The sequence below is a fragment of the Marmota monax genome, unplaced genomic scaffold (assembly GCF_021218885.2).
Source record: "Marmota monax isolate L192 unplaced genomic scaffold, Marmota_monax_Labrador192_F-V1.1 WCK01_AAM20220418_F8-fsc00106, whole genome shotgun sequence".
In the NCBI taxonomy this organism is placed as follows: domain Eukaryota; kingdom Metazoa; phylum Chordata; class Mammalia; order Rodentia; family Sciuridae; genus Marmota; species Marmota monax.
In genome coordinates this window covers 10,318,325-10,336,469 of record NW_026695218.1, presented here as the reverse complement: position 1 = coordinate 10,336,469, position 18,145 = coordinate 10,318,325, and the positions used below count along the sequence as shown (strand labels likewise).

The 18,145-nt window shown below is 40.6% G+C and overlaps 1 protein-coding gene across 2 annotated transcripts in view; it reads left to right on the top strand.

The window, feature by feature from the left end:
- Positions 1-18,145, top strand: part of Anxa4 (annexin A4) — a 69,972-nt gene that overhangs the window by 12,006 nt on the left and 39,821 nt on the right. Inside the window, exon 1 of one of the 2 annotated variants that reach the window (XM_046432363.2) lies at positions 14,010-14,125. The exons of the other annotated variant lie outside the window; for it this stretch is intronic. The gene's annotated coding sequence lies outside the window, so the exon portion shown is untranslated. Of the gene's footprint in view, positions 1-14,009; positions 14,126-18,145 lie in introns of those variants that run through there. 2 annotated transcript variants of the gene reach the window in all.

The window sequence follows — 18,145 nt, the reverse complement described above, 5'->3', positions numbered from 1 at the left end:
TGGCCAATGAGGGTAGAGTAGTAAATAAGATAAATTTAGAACTCATCCTATATCCAGCAGGCTTCTCAGAGCCAAGAAGAAATTTCTACATATATATTTGGGTGTATCTTTTTTCTTTCCTATGAAAACTTAGCTAATCTGAGACTTCAACTACCTGTGCTGAGTGTCTTCAGAATCTTTATTTTGCCTTATATCTTTCTTCTCAGCTTGTTTTTTCTATTTATTTATTTTTAGGAGGCATATTTTTCCCTTCCTTTTAAAAATTTATTTTTAACATAAAAAAATAAAAATTAAACTTATCAATGGGATATCATATAATGTGTCAATACATGTATACATTGTGTAATGTTTAAATCAAAGTAAATTTCACCTCAAACATATATCATTTCTTTCTAATGAAAACTTTCAAGATCCTTGTAGTTTTTTGAAATGTACAGTGTATTATTGATATCGATAGTCACCTTACTGTGCAAAAGCACTCCAGAACTTCTTGCTGTTTTCTAATTGTAATTTAGTACTCATTGATCAACTTTTCTCCATATTACTCCCCCAAGGCTCAGGTAACTACCATTCTACTCTGGACTTCCATGAAATTAACTTTTTTAGTTTCCACATGTGAGTGAGACCATATGGTACTTGTCTTTCTGTGCCTGACTTACTTTGCTTAACATAATGGTCTCTGGTTCCATCCATATTGCCTCAAATGCAGAATTTCAGTCTTTTTCATGATAGAATTCCATTGTGTAAATGGTCTATATTTTCTGTATCCATTCATCAGTTGATAGACACTTGGATCGTGTCCATTTTGGGCTATTGTGCATACCGTTGTAGTGAACATGGGCATGCAGACATCTCTTTGACGTATGGATTTCATTTCCTTTGGACCTATACGCTGTGGTAGGATTACTGAGTCACATGGTAGTTCTATTTTAATTGAGGAACCTCCATACCATTTTTCCATAATGGCTGTACTAATTTACATTCCCACTATCCTGATTCTCCACACCCTCACCAGCACTTCTCATCTTTAATCTTTTTGATAATAGCTATTCTTGTTGGAGCAAGGTTTTGATTTGCATTTCCCTGATGGTTCATGATGCTGCACAATTTTTGTGTACTTGTCTTCTTTTGAGAAATGTCTAGTTAAATCTATTGCCTAAATTCATTAAGGTTTTTTTTTTTTTAATTTATTTGTTTTTGATGTTGGGGACTGAACCCAGGGCCTTGCATATACTCTACCACTGACCTACACCCTTAGCCCTCTTCTCAAGTCTGGAGTCCCACTGGAGATCCATTCCGATGTTGTAAAGTTAGCTGGAACTCAACATATCCAAGAACAAATGGATGGGATGCCAATACCCAGTTGTCCAAACAAGAAGTAGGTTCCATGTTTGACACTCTACCTTCACTAACAAAACTGGGACAAAGTTCTGTCTGCTCTCTCTTTAACATTTCTCAAATTTGTCCCTTCATTTCCATCCTTGTTACTGTTCTTGTTCAGGCCCTTGTTACTTCTTACCAAAGCCAGCATATTCTTAACCTGTGCCAGGGTGGCAATAATTTAAAACTCTTACTGTTCTTACTACTGTCACTCTTCAGCCTAACCCCAAATTTCCTAAAGGTGCCCAATTGCCTAGGATAAATTAAAACTGCTTAGTTGTGACTGGTTTCTGCCTACCACCAAACACATACATAAGCAGATACTTGGTTCAGCTATTTGTTCTGCTTGGAATGAATTAGTTTTCTTCTGTGTCCAGGTAGCAGTTACCCATCCTTTAAAACTCATCCTCTCCAAGATATGCCTCCCATCTGCTCCCATGAACAGATTTGGGCTAAATGTCTCCATAGACCTTGGTACTTGAATGATCAATGAAAACTTACATGAACATATGAATGGCAAAAGAATGTTTTATTATTGTTAATGTTATTCTGTCAAACATTGAGGGTGCCCAATAGTATTCTGAGGGTTTTTTTCCTGAATGATTAAATTGTTTTTTTTTTCCAGAATAGGCTTGTCCTTTAAATATTCTGAGGTTTTGATCCTTTTGCCCTGTCATGAGGCCATGTTTTATCTGCCTGCCTCCCTTCCTTCCTTCCCTCTTTCCTTCCTTCCTTTTAGAAAAATGGGGAAATGAAGACACTAAGAAGATAAATAAACTTTTTTTTTTGGTGAGATTTAAAGAGATAATAACCATGCATGTGAGTTATTAAAGACAGGATCTGACTGTGATGGGTTTTTGGTCAGCATTAGCTGTCATAGTTATTGAAGAAGGAAACAGGTCTTCATTTAAAAAATTGTAATGTCTACACTTATTTTTTAAACTAGAAAAGAACTTAATTATACTATACTTATTAAAGTAGTAAGAAAAAAGAAAATGGAATTATGACAATTTACATAGTTACCCCTGTAACTTATGCTGCCTGCAAATCATATTCAAATAAATACATTAAAATATCATGTCAGTGCCTAGGAAAAACATCCAAAGCAAAGAAAGATGCCGGCACCAAATAGATTAGTGGTTACGTGTAATACTAGAAAGATGCCATGTGCCTATTGGGTACACTGCCCAGGCAAGGGTTAAAATGAAATGTCGCCCTATGGAAGCAATGAAGTTCTGTGTAATGGGAAAACATGCTTCATCAATTTTTAAATTTAATTAATTATAATGATATAAAATTTAAAATGTGGTTTCTCCATTGCTCTAACCACATATCAGTTGCTCAGTAACCACAGGTGACTTGTGGCCACTGTGTTGTACAATGCAGGTATGGAGGCTGCTTATCAAAAAGACAGGTGAACAGCCAGGCATGGTGGCGCACGCCTGTAATCCCAGCAGCTCGGGAGGCTGAGGCAGGAAGATTGCAGGTTCAAAGCCAGCCGCAGCAAGTGCGAGGCACTAAGCAACTCAGTGAGACCCCATCTCTAAATAAAATACAAAAGAGGGCTGGGGATGTGGCTTAATGGTTGAGTACCCCTGAGTTCAATCCCCAGTGCCAAAACAAAAACAACAACAAAAAAAAAACAACAGGTAAACAAAACACTGCCCTGGGTACCTTTTGGTGTTGACATCAGCTTTACCGCAGGAAAGAAATTGTTTGTACAGTACTGGTCTGATTCCCAGTTTTTACTGGTTTTTTTTTTTTTTTCCCTCTGTTAATGGTTGGTTGTCTGAGGAAAAAAAAAATACCAAACACACACATAAAGTGTACACACAGTGTATAAAATATACCTCCCAGCATGCATTTCTCCTAGGGTTCTTCTCACTGAACACATCTCCCTGCATCTATTCTGCCATCATGGTTGCCACACCAACACCCCTTGGCAGGTATGGGAGAAAATGGCACCAGTAATTGGCCTATGTCATAACTTTTCACTTCAGAGGCAGTAGGGTGAGGTGGGGTAGAGTTTTCTAGATAGATCCCCATATTTGACAGAGCTGGTAGAAAACTATCTTACAGGGCTGGGGTTGTGGCTCAGCCCCGCCTAGCACACGTGAGGCCCTGGGTTCTATCCTCAGCACCACATATAAGTAAATAAATAAAGATATTGTGTCCAACTACAGCTAAAAAATAAATATTTAAAAAGAAAACTATCTTACACACACACACACACACGTTATCCAGCATCATCTGCCTTAAGTTATTTTCAATTCCTCCCAGCTTCAGACATAATCTCACATCAGTCCTAGTCTTCTGAGTTTTGTCATGAGAGTCTTCCTTCTCTCTGTGCCTTCACAAGGCTTTCAATGAGAAATTGATAGGAGCTTCATCAGAAATAGCAAATTTCCTATGTGAATCAGAAATCCACTATGGAAGAAATTTAACAGTTCTGTTTTTGTGTTTTTCTGCCAAAGTCAGCTTGGATTCTGGAAAGATTTGGGGACAGAACCCAGCCCTGGCCCAGTGAGGGTGTGGCTTGTCCAGGGGGAGGAGGAGCTAGCTGCCCGCAGAGCTGGGAGGGGATCATTGGCAGGACACAGAGGCCTCAGAATAAAGCCAGACGTTGGAGAGAGAAGTGTTTACCTTCTGCTGGCTTCCTATGTAAATCTGGGAAGGAAAACTAAGCTGCTATTAACAACAGATGTGGTGATGGGGTGCTTGTACAGCCAGAAAGAAAGGACTGGGCTGCACACATGTATATGCCCACCTACAGGCAAGAAAACCTAGCAAGATGACTGGAAGCCTGGCCACATGACTGAGGCACCACCAATACCTTCCCCACTGTAATTTACTTTTTAAATTTTTTATTTTTCAAATTGTGAATGGACAGATGATAGTTGTATATATCTATGGGGTACAAAGTGATAGTATGACTTATGAATAAAATCCAGAAAAAATAAATCATATTAACATATCCATCACCTCAAATACTATTTTTTGGTGGCGAGAACTTTGAAATTTACTCTTAATGAATTTGAAATGCATAATACTTTATTATTTACTGTATTAACCACATTATAGGGTAAACAAGTCAAACTCCCAGATTGCTCTGGTGTAATTAGGGCTTTTGTATCCTTTGGCCATGGTCTTCCTATTCCCCCTACCTTCCCAACCTCTAATGGTAATATCTATCTAACTATCTATCTATCTATCTTTGTAGATGGACAGAATAACTTGATTTTATTTATTTATTTTTTATGCTGAGGATCAAACCCAGTGCCTCACACGTGCTAGGCAAGTGCTCTACCACTGAGCTACAACCCCAGGCCTCTAATGGTAACTTCTGCTTTGGGGGTTAGAGTGTTTTCGATTCCACATGTAAGAGGTTCTGTCTTTCTGTCCTTGCCTTACTTAACTTGGCTTAATGTTCTCTGCTTCAACTCATATTATTGTAAATGACAAAAAATTTTAAAACTAAATTGAGGGGTGCAGTGATCCACACCTGTAATGCCAGCAACTCAGAAGCCTGAGGCAGGAAGATCACAAGTTCCAGGTCAGCCTCAGCAACTTAGTGAGGCCTTCAACTACTTAGAAATACCTTGTCTAAAAAGTAAAAAATAAAAAGGATTGGGGATGTGTGTCAGTGGTAAAGCACCACTGGGTTCAATTCACTGTACCACAAAATACCTAAAAAGTATTCCATTGTATGTATACCACAGTTTCTTTGTCTATACATTTAGGTTGATTCCATAACTTGGCTACTGTGAATAATGCCACAATGAACTTGGAGGTGCAGATATCTCATTAACATACTGATTTCAAACCTTTGTAAATATCCAGAAGTAAGGCTGTTAGATCATACAGTAATTTTGCTTTTAGTTTTTTTTTTTTTTCTTTTTTGTGGTGGTCGTGGTAGTGATGTTCCCAGGATTGAAGGCCTCAGTCAGACATGCTAGGCAAGTGCTCTACCACTGGGCTACACCCCCAGCCCTGTTTTTAGATTTGTGAGGAAGTTCCGTACTGTTTTCCATAAAGGCTGTACTAATATTCCCACCAACAATGTACAGTTTCCCTTTTCTTCACAACCCTTGATCTTATTTGGATCCAACCTATTCTGTTCCCTTCCTGCATTATCAGGATTTCATCAAGAAACACGGATTAGATTTCAATTTCTCTGGAAAACATTGTAAGAGAAAGGCCATGTACTAGAATCTGGGTTCTTACTTTTATTCTGATGAGGGACACTTGCTTTATCCCTAAGACTTATGGTATTTCGGAAGGAGGAAAATGGAATTAAGTGACTTGCCTCATGTTTTCTTGTGAGATTTTGATTTTAAAATAATTCTGATAACAACCAGGAAGTATGATGTAACCCTGTTGCAGAACCTAACATGCTTGTCAGATTTTCTCTTTAGATAATTATTAAACCTGAAGAGACGTGATTTTAACCATGATGCTATGCAAAAGCCGTGGATTTTTGGATTTCACTCAGTTGTATTTTGCCTTGCCTCCAAGGATAATCAGGATTTTGTCAAGAAACATGGAGTAGATTTTAATTTCTCTGGAAAACATTCTAAGAGAAAGGGTAACAGTAAATGCTTCCTGTGAGAGGTGATCATAAGCTCACAAGGCTGAGCCCTTGACTTCAGGTTGTGTGTGTGTGTATATATATATATATATATATATATATATATATATATATATTACTTGATTGAGGTAAAATATGCATACCACAAAATGCACAGATCCTAAGAAGTTAGAGGTGTTTTTTTGTTTTTGTTTTTAGGAGCTCAAATGTAAGATATTTTTTGATTATAGTAAAATACACACAAGATAATATTTAGTATCTTAACTTTTTAAAGTGTACAGTGCAGTGGCATTAGGTACATTACATTGTGTTGCAGCCATCACCATCCATAGAACTTTTTTCATCATATAAAACTGAAACCCTGTACCTATTTAACTGTAAAGAGCTCACTAAACAGGTAATCTAGAATATGTAGATGTAGTGAATAAAGTTTACTTGGACAGAATAGTGTATGGATTTAGCCTGACGTGATTGCAGCCATCTTGAGTCCTAACTGCCATGATTGCCCCTGAGTAATCCTGATGATTTTCCCTGCATACTTTCCCAGCTTATCACAAATAGGCACAAACCATTTCAGTATTCTGTGGAGATGGTCATCTGGACCCTAATGCCAAGAACAGGCCTGACTCTTTGATATTAGCTTGAGAGAAATTAGGTCTATTCTTGCTTGGGTGAAGTCCCTTTTGTCCTAGCCACTTTATAAGGCCCTGTCTTTTTGGCCCAAATCATGAGAATCACCTTACCTTGCTGCCACACTTAATCAGTAAGTCCTCCATTGCGCTCTGTGCAATCCTGGATCTGTCTTTTTTCAGTCTCATGGCACATTGGAGCCTGTTCTCGTACACTGGGTCCAGGTTGTCCTGGAGCAAATAGTAATACAAAAAGAGTAGCTAGAATTTATTGAGTAAATATGTGTTTGTGATCCCATGTACTTTATGTGATTAATCTTTGTAACAACATTATAAAGGAACTATTGTCATAAATTCCACATAAGCAAGGAGTAAGGCACAAAAGACTTCATTTTGGTTCAAATCACATAGTTAGAAAGTGTGACTACAAGGATTGTAAATCCAAGGGGTTCTGCCCCAGGGCTCCAGGTACTTTTTTATGGAGGGAGAATGGTGTGGTCCTTGTAGAAGAAGATTCTGCTCCTCTGAAAGACTAAGCTGGGAAATTGCCTGCGCTATTAGATCTGGACCTTTCCATTGCTGATTCTCATTGGTAGGATGGCATGGATTCTCTGGTCCTAGGGTGTACCTGTATTGCCCATGATGTCAGCATCTTTCAGACATTGAGTCAGCTGAGAACCCAACACATTTTGACCCTGCATATTACCCAGAAGAGGGACCCATCACTTATCTGTAGACAGAAGTGTTTCTTACCCACAGAATGAAGGTGTGGGCTGGGCACTCTCCAAAGTCTTCTTTACCCTGACAAATCCAACCACCATGGAGGAAATGCACTCTTTCTGGGAACAAATATCCACACACCTTCCCCCATTTCCACTTCTGCTTTCTTTGGGTGCTCACATTTCATCCTTGGATTTGCTCTCTCAGCTGCGGCTTGCTTAACAGTATGATCTGAAGCAGGGGAAAATCAACTCTGAGTGAGCAAAAAAAGAGCTGTGTTTTAAGTTTGGGGGGGCACAACCCCTACTAGCATGAGCAACTGCCATGGAGGTCTTGGAAAAACATGTCAGAGCTGTGTCAACCTCATGTTAAGCTTTGAATGAAAGTCCACAGTGTTTTCCATTCATCACAAAAGCTGAAAGAGTTAGTTCTGGCCTTCCTTTCTCTCCTTGTTGTTATAGACTAGATAGGCTTAACATTGCTGCACTCAGACAGACATAACCAACGGAGCCATTACATTTAACCTCCTCTGACACTGAATTGAGAGGAACCCAAGGGCAGGATGCATGTCTATATTGTGGTCAGATGAGTCATGACCTCCCCACCTGCATTCCCAGGATGCTGGGCCCTGTTCTGTTCTAAAGCAGGGCACAGAATGTGCCTGGTTGGAAGCCTTCTGCCCTCTCAGCTGAAGATGGCATGACTCTGACCATATGTCTGCTCGAAGGGACATTACCACAGAGCTGGGTCAAGTTGTTCTCTACCAGAAAGGCTGGGAGACCCTGTCAAAAGGTGAATCTGGGAAAAGAGTGTTTTTATAATTGTTGTTTTGTGTTTCTCATGTACCATATTAAGGGTATTGAAGAACAAAAAAGCATCTAGCTCAGCAAGAACCAGACACTTTAAAGTTTTTATTGCATTATTATTTGAAAAGCTTCTAAAATTGTCATCTGCCTTAATACTTTTTTTTTTTTTTTGGTCCTGGGGATTAAACCCAGGGGCGCTTAACCACTGAGTCACATTCTCAACGCATTTTTATATTTTATTTAGAGACAGGGTCTCACCAAGTTGCTTAGGGCCTCCCTAAGTTGCTGAGGCTGGCTTTGAACTCATGATCCTCCTGCCTTAGCCTCCAGAGCCACTGGGATTACAGGCTTGCACCACTGTGCCTAGCTTATACTTAATTATATGTACAAGTACACACACCTGTATTTGATGTGATACAATATAAAGGTCTATAGAGTCAGACCTGTGAAAACACCTTTTCTTATCATCTATTATTTGATTGGCCTGGAACCCCAGGTGTAACGCCTCTAAAATGTAAATTATCCTTTTGGGTTCACTGGATAATGAGAGGGCAAAAATGACATAGTATTTATAAAACACCTGAACATTCAATACAAATAAAGTCTCTCTAGCTCCAGAGGACAGAACAAGGAATGTTAAGGCCAGCTTTCCTGCTGCTGAGAGCCACTGAGCAGTGGCAAAGCTACTATGGAGGAGTAAGCCCCATGACCAGAGAGACAGATGATGACAAGAAGCTGGGAAGGTGACCAGAGAGAAAGGTTGCAGGGAGAGTCCTCACACTGGGGAAGAAGTGTAACCAAGTCTTTGTCAATGGTCTCCAGGATTTTTGTTTTAATGTTTTTTTTGTTTTGTTTTTGTACTAGGGATTGAACCCAGCAGCGTTTTACCATGAAGCCACATCCACAGTCCTTTTTATTTTTTTTTATTTTAAGACAGTGTCTTGCTAAGTTGCTTAGGGCCTCACTAAATTGCTGAGGCTGGTCTTGAACTTTTGATCCTCATGCCTCAGCCTCCCTAGCCCTTGGGATTACAGGCATGTGCCACCACACCCAGCAATGTCGGGCTGTTCTTAAACATAGGGGATAATAATTTGTAATAAAGAGAATAGAGGTGGAAATTAAAGTACGCCGTGTAACACCTAGAACAGTACCTGGCGTGGAGCAGGCTGCAGATAATACTGGTTGTATGAATGAATGAATGAATATGAGACAACAGTGAAACTATTCTATCAGTCCCATGAGGGTGAGCAATAATCACTGTTGCCTGTACATCAACTTCTTATTTCTATGGTCAGTGGCCTAAGACAGGAGGAATCCAATTTGCCTGTAATTGAGAGAGAACAGTTTTTCAAATGTTACCAAAAAAAAAAAAAAAAAATTCAGCCAATCAGATTCCAAAGGTCCCTAGTCTATATGTGGTGCTGAGAGCTACTCAGATAACCAAATAAAAGGAAGAATAATGACCAAAGAAAACCTGAAGCACTAGATGATGCAAGCTGAATACAGCACCCAGAGACACAAAGGAGATCGGCTGCATGTTTATAAAGTTTATTATAAGAGGCTCTAATTTTCTGTCCTACTTGAAACCGTGCCTGGGAAAATGAGACAAGACATTTAACAAGGCAAGGATTAAATAGAACATGCAGGATCCAAACAGTTCTCATTTAGGCTACATTGGATCTTTTTTTATTTTTATAAAACTTAGATATTTAAACGTACCTCTTAAAACAATGTAGAACTAAACCACAGCCAGTTTTTGTTGTATCGTCCAGCTGGCTTTCACAATGGACAAACTGAGTGTTTTGTCCCAGCACTGCAATGTGCTAACCATATGACCTCAGCACATTACAAAACCTTTCTAATGCCTCACTTTTAGCTTACAAAATGGAGATAATAACCAGGACTCCAGAGGTTACTAGGTAGATTGTTAAAGATAACATAGAAAAGTATTTAACGTATGTTCCTTGCCTCCTTGCCCTGCCTTTTAGATAAAGGAATTATTGGGAAAGAGTTGAAACTTTAAGATTTTGGCTTGATGTGGAAAGATTGCAGGAGTGGAGTGGAGATGTTTTAAATTATATGGGAAGTACACGTTTTTGAACTTAAAAGTTGAAATTGTTATTGTGTTTCAACACAATGTTGAAAATAAGTACTAAATTTGGACAAAAGATTGTCACCTGCTGAGTTGGAGTAGATTCTTACCTAGGTTTGCTTAACAGGCTGGTGTTAAAAATGAAATTTCAAGCTGGGCATGGTAGTGCCTGTAATCCCAGCGGCTTGGGAGACTGAGGCAGGAGGATCATGAGTTCAAAGCCAGCCTCAGGAAAAGTGAGATGCTAAGCAACTCAGTGAGACCCTGTCTCTAAAATACAAAATAGGGCTGGGGATGTGGCCCAGTGGTCGAGTGCCCCTGAGTTCAATCCCTGGTACCCCCCCCAAAAAAAAAATTCTTTCAAGAAATTAAAAAATTGAACTGGCTTTTTTTTTTTAATTGATTCATGAATCAGGCAGTATCCTGTCTATAAAACAGAGGGAGCTCCATTGAGGATGACCGGACAGTTGGCTTTTATGATAGCTCAAACAGGCACAGGGAACAGCATAATACAAAAAAATAAAAAATAAAAAAGTAGATCAGTTACTTCAGTTACTTTCCTTGTAAGCATTAGAGCAGAGATTACTTCCTTATGCAGAGTCAGAGCCAGTGGCCCTTTTCTCCAGTCAGTTATTGTGAATCTCCATTGTTTGTTGTTGTTGTTGTGTTGTTTTCTGTTTGTTTATTTGTTTTTAAAGTGGCCTGTTTGGAGATTTTCCTGTTTTTTTGTTTTTTTTTTTTTAAGTTTCAGTTTGATTGCATGGCACTTAGCATGAGTGACTCCATTTTTAAAAAAATACTTTTTTAGTCGTTGATGGACTTGTATTTTATTTATTTATGTGTGGTGCTGAGAATCGAACTCAGTGCCTTACACATGCTAGGCAAGCGCTCTACCCACTGAGCCCCTGCCCCAGCCCTGAGTGACTCCATTTTGATTTGGTCAGTTGGAACCTAGTACAGGAGCTCAATTCAAAATAATGATCTTACATAAATTTTATTTAATACAGGTTTCCAATTTTGCATTATTTAGCTTACACATGATGCCTGGTGAATAAAATTTTGAAAATGTTTGTGTCCTGTGACTCAAACCCCATCCCTGTAACAAAACCTCTTAAACTTTAGAAGGATCTAAGTTCCAAGAAAAAAGAAAAAAGATAAAGAGTTGCCCTACTTCATAGGCAGTTTTGAAAGTCTTTAGTGCTTGGGTGGGGCCCAGTCACACCCTCCACAAATCCACAGAGCAGAAGTTTAAATTTGTCCTCCTTGTGGGATGTAAAATGAAACTGTACCAAAGAGAAATGGTGAGTGACTCACTCGCATGTGCTCTTCCAGGGAAGTGAGCATGTGCCAGAGTATGAATGTGTCATGGACAGCAAATCCCTTCATGATGAAGGCTTGGGTTGCCTGTCCTGGGAGGTGGTGGGAGGCCACCAAGTTTAAGTTGGAGCCTCAAGGATGGTATTTGTCCTGGATGAATTCACTACAGTGCAACATCCAGTAGACATAGAGAAATTGTGTTTATCAGCTCACCAAGAAGGGGTTCAGCCCTCAGGAACAGACACACACACACACACACACACACACACAGCTGATTTGTGTATTTCCAGGTGTAGTGGTGCACACCTGTAATCCTATCAAGTCAGGAGGCTGAGGCAGGAACATGGCAAGTTCAAGGTCAGCCTCAGCAATTTAGCAAGAACTTGTCTCAAAATAAAAAAATATAAAGGGCTGGGGATGTAGCCCAGAGATACTGGGTTTGATCACCAATACCAAAAAAAAAAAAAAAAAAAAGATTGTTACTTAGAAAAAAATCCTCTTGCTCCAGGTTTATAGAAGAAGCCAAACCTTAGTCCAAAGGTTGGGGGTCACGTACATCCACCTGAGTTCTCCATCTCTCTGTGGGTGCCAACCGGGTGTCCTTGGCAACCATGGAATCAGAACAGAATATTAATGAATAAAATCACAGTAGGGACATATCTGGCCCCTGTACTGCTGGATCCCCCATTTCCTATAGGGCAGGACTTGGATGAATATTTCAGAGTAAGTTTCTATGATGGTGTGTGTATAGATAGATAGATGATAGATAGATAGATAGATAGATAGATAGATAGATAGACAGATAGTAGATGGACACAATATCTTTATTACTTATTTTCATGTGGTGCTGAGGATCAAACCCAGGCCCTCACACCTGTGAGGCAAGCGCTCTATCACTGAGCTACAGCCCTAGCCCCTCCTCTATGGTGGTTTTGAGTGGCACTTGTATTGCTGGTGGACACAGTTCTTCTTTAAATATGCTAATGCCTTTCCAGCAAACCTGCTTCAGCCCAGGAGATTTTCTTTCTCACTGAGATGAATTTGCATATCTTTGTTTTGATGAGTATTTGCTGATTTTACTATTCTAATGCTCAGGGAAAAATCTACTTTGCCTGTTTCCAAATTCTCCGTCAGATGGGGGGAAGCCCCATACTGCTGCCTCTACATATGATCTACCAAATAGTGCTTGAAATCAGAGGTCCTTTCTCCCACATACCCGCAATTTGCCAAAAGGATGTAAGGAACTTTGGACTTGAGTCAGCACACCTGGCTTGTTGCAGTGGTGCCCTACACTGACAGTGTGGTACAACAGGGTGATTTATGGGACAGTGTACAATTATCCTGTACATCACTCTGAAAAACAATACAGATGTTTTATCAACATACCTGATTTTTCTTTATGAATCCATTGTGAATTATTTCTGACTTTATGTAACCTTGCCTGAAATAGGCTGAATTTATTTACAACTTTTTTTCCTGTATATAACTGCTATTGGCATAGGTCTCAGATGTTTATTTCCCAGCTTGTTTTCCATTGTTCTTAAACTATGTCTTGAAAACTTCCCTATCCCAAAACCTAGTAGTAGAATTCCCTTATTAAGAAGTTGCAGTCCCAGGGCTGGTAGTGGTGGTGCACGCCTGTAATCCTAGCAGCTCCGCAGGCTGAGGCAGGAGGATCACCAGTTCAAAGCCATGCTCAGCAACTTAGCAAGGCCCTAAGCAACTCTGTGTGACCCTGTCTCTAAATAAAATATAAAAAGGGCCGGAGATGTGGCTCAGTGGTTAAATGCTCCTGGTTTAATCCCCAGTACCGAAAAGAAGAAGTTGTGGTCCCCCACATACTGTATAATTTGGTTTTTTTAAGACATCTCTACTAAAATGTGTCACCTTCGGGCTTCCATCTTGGAGTGTCCTGATGTGTTTAGGGTCATTTGAATCACTCCTGAAATGAGAGTGTGTTTCCATTTTACAGATATAAAACTGAGGTATGGTTGCTCATTATTTTGCCTCTCTATGAAATCAAAGCTTTTAAAATCCCAACCCAAAGTCTTGAGTCATTGTGAACCTGGTCATATGGTTCAGTGTTGAGAGCCACAGCCGAAGGGGCCCCAGCAAACTTCCAGCTGCCGGCTGATGATTGGCTCACAGCGGCCCCAGCAACATCTAGCTGATTGGCTCCTCTGCGGTGATGCTCATTGGGCTGTTTCCCTGCCCTTTCAGACCATGGAGCTGCTCATTGGGGGACTTTTTTGGCTCCGCCCACGTGACCCAGCCAATCGGCCTCAAGAGCAGGAGGATTGTGGGAGGTGGAGAGAAGCTTGTGTGGGGGAGAGAGGCTTGTGGAAAGCCGGTGGTGGCAGTTGAGGCTCTGAGGGTTTTTCCTGAGAGGCTGTTTTGTTTGGTGTGTGTGGTTCTAAAAATAAAGTTAGTTTCTTTTGACAAGTGGCTCCTGATTGTGCCCAGCCAGACTGCGGCAGTTCAGTTTATGGAATTGTAGGAAGGCCCTCAGAGAGAAAGAAGAAAGGAATCCAGGAAGCTGAGGTAGCTGAGCTTCTTGCAAAGGATCTGCAAAGAGCTTGACACTACAGGGCAGGTAGGAAATGCTGGAGGGCTTTTGTAGGTGAAGCTTCTGGAAGCAGGACCTTTTATCCATTCAGGGTAGATCGTTTTATGTAGCAAGGAGGCCTTCTGTGCTGGGGAGGGCAGTTCTTTCCTTCCCTCGTTGCTCCTCTTCCCTTGCCAAGAGTCATTATGCCTTACTAGGAGCCTGACACTACTAGAAAGCAGTTGGGTGGACTAACTTGTGTTATCTGATGTGTAATGAAAGAACCAAGGAGTACCACTTTCTGCATTCATTTCTATAAGCTAGTTAGAATCTCCTTTGGTGCTAGTAGGACTTAAATAAATACACAACAGCTGCCTCTGTATAAATAGACTTAAGCTGTGTGCTGTCCACATTTCAAAATAAACTGTCTGGCTAAAAGCACCTGTTGTTCAAGTATGATACAGTCTTTTCCCTTTGGTAGAATATTTCTAGCTCATTGAATAATGACCCTCAGTATTTCCAGCAGGCTTTGTTCAAGCCAGCTTTCCACTTCTTAGTGGAGTAAAAAGGAGTAGGAATGTTCATATTAAAGGTTGCTTTTGTGGGTGGGACCTCTTCCCTGCCTCTTCACTTGTCATTTATTCCAAAGCTTGAAGCACAAGGAGGGCGCTGGTTCCTAAAACCTGTAGCTGCCAGAGTTTTTCAGTCAGTCAGCAGCAACTCAATTCAACTCACGCAGAAATTATACTGAAAGCCTAGTGGGGTGGCGCAAGCCCTATAATCCCAGTGGCTCCAGAGGCTGAGGCAGGAGGTTTGTGAGTTCAAAGCCAGACTCAGCAACTTAGTGAGGCCCTAGGCAACTCAGTGAGACCCTGTCTCTAAATAAAATACAAAAAGGGCTGGGGATGTGGCTCAGTGGTTAAGTACCTCTGGGCTCCATCCCCAATACCAGAAGGAAAAAAAAAGGAAGGAAGGAATACATTAATTATACTGTTAAACTTAAAGAGGGAGATGGGTGTCCATTCACATGATATAGAGCAGTGCCTCTACACAAACCTGTGGCTCAAGACTATAAAAGTCTCAAAGACCTCTCTCTGCTCATGACTATTTTTTTTTTCTGTTTGGCTTCTGTCATTATTTGTCTCATTCACCTTATCGGGGTTTTTTTTTTTTGTGTGTGTGTGTGTGGTATTGGGAAATTGAACCCAGGGGTGCTCTGTCACTGAGCTACACCCTCTGCCTTTTATTATTTTTATCTTCAGACCAACTGACCAAGTTACCCAGCCTGGCCTTGAACTGTGATCCTCCCTCCTCAGCCTCCTGAGGTGCTGGGATTACAGGTGTGTGCCACCTCATCCAGCTCATTCACCTTATTTTTTTTAGTAATCATTTAAGATTTTCCAAACATCTAAAAGCAGTCTCTGAGCTCTGTGTCTTTTTTTCATTCTCTTGTTAATTAATCACAGCATTTGCCATAATCCGGGTCATTGGTGTACTCGGCAGGTGAAATCCTCCTTATCATAAAGCCAGGCCCACGCAGCTTTTATAAGGAGCATATGCTCCTCTGCAGTGCTTCACTTGGCATTTATATGGGGAGAGGCACAGTCTCCTTTTTCAGAGTAATCAGACCTCACATTGGCTTTCATTCAGTTCACCACTCTAGTGTTCCCTCAGGAGTGTCTGGTGTGTGTGTGTGTGTGTGTGTGTGTGTGTGTGTGTTGGGGGGTCACGTACATCCACCTGAGTTCTCCATCTCTCTGTGGGTGCCAACCGGGTGTCCTGCACTTTAACTCAATTCCCTAGTGAGCTGTGGGTCTTGCAGCAACCCAGACACATTCTTCTCTTCTGCAGCATTCAAAACCAAAGATTCTACCCCTAAATTAGTTACTGTCTTGAGTCATTTTAGTGAGGGCTCCTCGAGAAACTGGTGATACCCATCTACCAAAGGAAACAGTTCCTGCACATTCTTATCCCTGGTTCTAGCAGTGTCTCATTCTGGCCCTCCTCCGGTGTGACCAGAGTTCTTAGCAGTACTTTCTATAGTCTCTGTATAATTTTTCCTGAAGGGTTGTCTCTGAAGTTAGTGATCAGAGCTCAGACTCACTGAAATTTGAGCTTGGTCTGGCACCCAGGGCCAACTCAGTGCTCTCTTCTTATTTCCTTTTAGCTCTTACAGATAATGATAATCAGGAGATTTCCATTTCATGTTTTTTGTTGGTTTGTAATTCCTTATGCATTCAGTGAGCCAACTGGTCCATGAGGCCACTCAGGAATGGAAGATTGTCATCCTTTCTCTTCCCAAATCTTTTCTGTGGGCAGCCATGTTAGCAAGTCTCATTTCTGACACCAACTAAGTAGAGAAAAACACCTTTTCACTGATTCTGCATTCATGAATTCAGCTAACTGAACATAGAAAATTTTTGGAAAAAAAAATCCTTGCATCTATCTTGAATGTGTTATAGACTTTTTCTTGTCATTATTCCTTAAGCAATACAGTGTAACAACATTTACATAATATTTATATTGTGTTAGATATCACAAGTAATCTACAAATGACTTAAAATATATATGGGAGAATATGTATAGGTTGTATGCAAAATACTACACCTTTTTACTTAATGGAATGTAGTATCCAGGGATTTTGGTATCTGGGTCCTGCAATGAATTCCCTTTGGGAACTGAAGCACAGTTGTGCTCTCAATACTTTATTTCTGGCACTGCATGGGCGGAAAGGTGTGGTGCCTTTCCTCATACATCTTAAAGTTCATAGTTAACACTCCTATAACAAAAAAGACAAGTTAACAAGGGAAAGGCATTAAAAAATGTATCTAATCAAGGTTCTACATGATGCAGGAGACTTCAGAATGAATACCCGCCAAGACACAAGGAAAAGTCTGTGTCTATGCTTAGGTTTAATGAAGCTTGGACAGCCGTGGAGAAATGTGATTGGACAGGAGAATATGATCTAATGGTAATCGACTGAGTGTGGAAATCCAGAAATACCCATCTGTTCAGATTCTTCTTGAACTCTGAATAGCATTCCTTTCTTTTGGAGGCAGAGCAACTGCGGAATGAGTATCTTATGATCTACTATCAGAATAGGTCAGAGAATTTCTTTATGGCCATTTCCTACACAGGAGGATGGGGGAAGGTTAGAGTAATGTTTCTGAGCCTTATGATTTGCTTTGGGGCAGGGGTTCTAGTTTCTATGATCCACCTTGAAGAAAAGGAATTCTAGTTTCTGGAATTGCCTTTGGGAGAGTCAAAGAGGGCTGAGAGACAGGAAAGCAGAACAAGGTCAAAGTTCTTGGTTTTGAGACTGCTTCCAAGACCTTCCAGTCTGCTTTGGTTCGAAGAACTCAACATGCCAAAGCACCATACTTTGGGGTATTGTGATCTGAGCTCTAGCAATCAGATATATGTGGGAGGTTCCCACATCAAGCAATTCTGCAAGTATCCAATTCCCAGTGCACACCAACTGGGCATCCTACAATTTAACTCAATTCTGATATTACCTGGAATTACAGATGAGGACTTAGTCCTATGGGACTGTCCCCACCTCTGATGCCAATCCCCAGTCCAGGTTTTGCTTCTGACCAACTAGACATAAATCAGAGGCTCCCACAATCCCTGCACTCATTCTTTTCAATTGTTTGCTGGAATGGCTCTCAAAACTCAGGAAAACAGTTGCCCTACCAGGTTATCAGGCTTCTATAAAAGGGTACAACTCAGAACAGGCAGAACAAGCTCCGAGGGGGCATGGAGCTTTGGTGGACGCTTTCTTATGGTGGATTAAATCATCGGCCATTGGCGATTTAAATCAATCTTCAGATCCTTTCTCCTGTGAAAGTTGCAGCCCTCAAATCACATGGTTAGGTCTCCTGGCAACCAGTTCCCCATGCTGTAGTCATCTAGGACTTTTCCAAAAGTCACCCCCTTATACAAACTCAGATGAGGTTGAGAGGGGCTTGTTCTGAATAACATAGATGTTTCTTTTACCATTTAAGAAATTCCAAGATTTTTTGGAATTCTGGGTGGGCAACAAGATGAAGACCAAATATATATTTC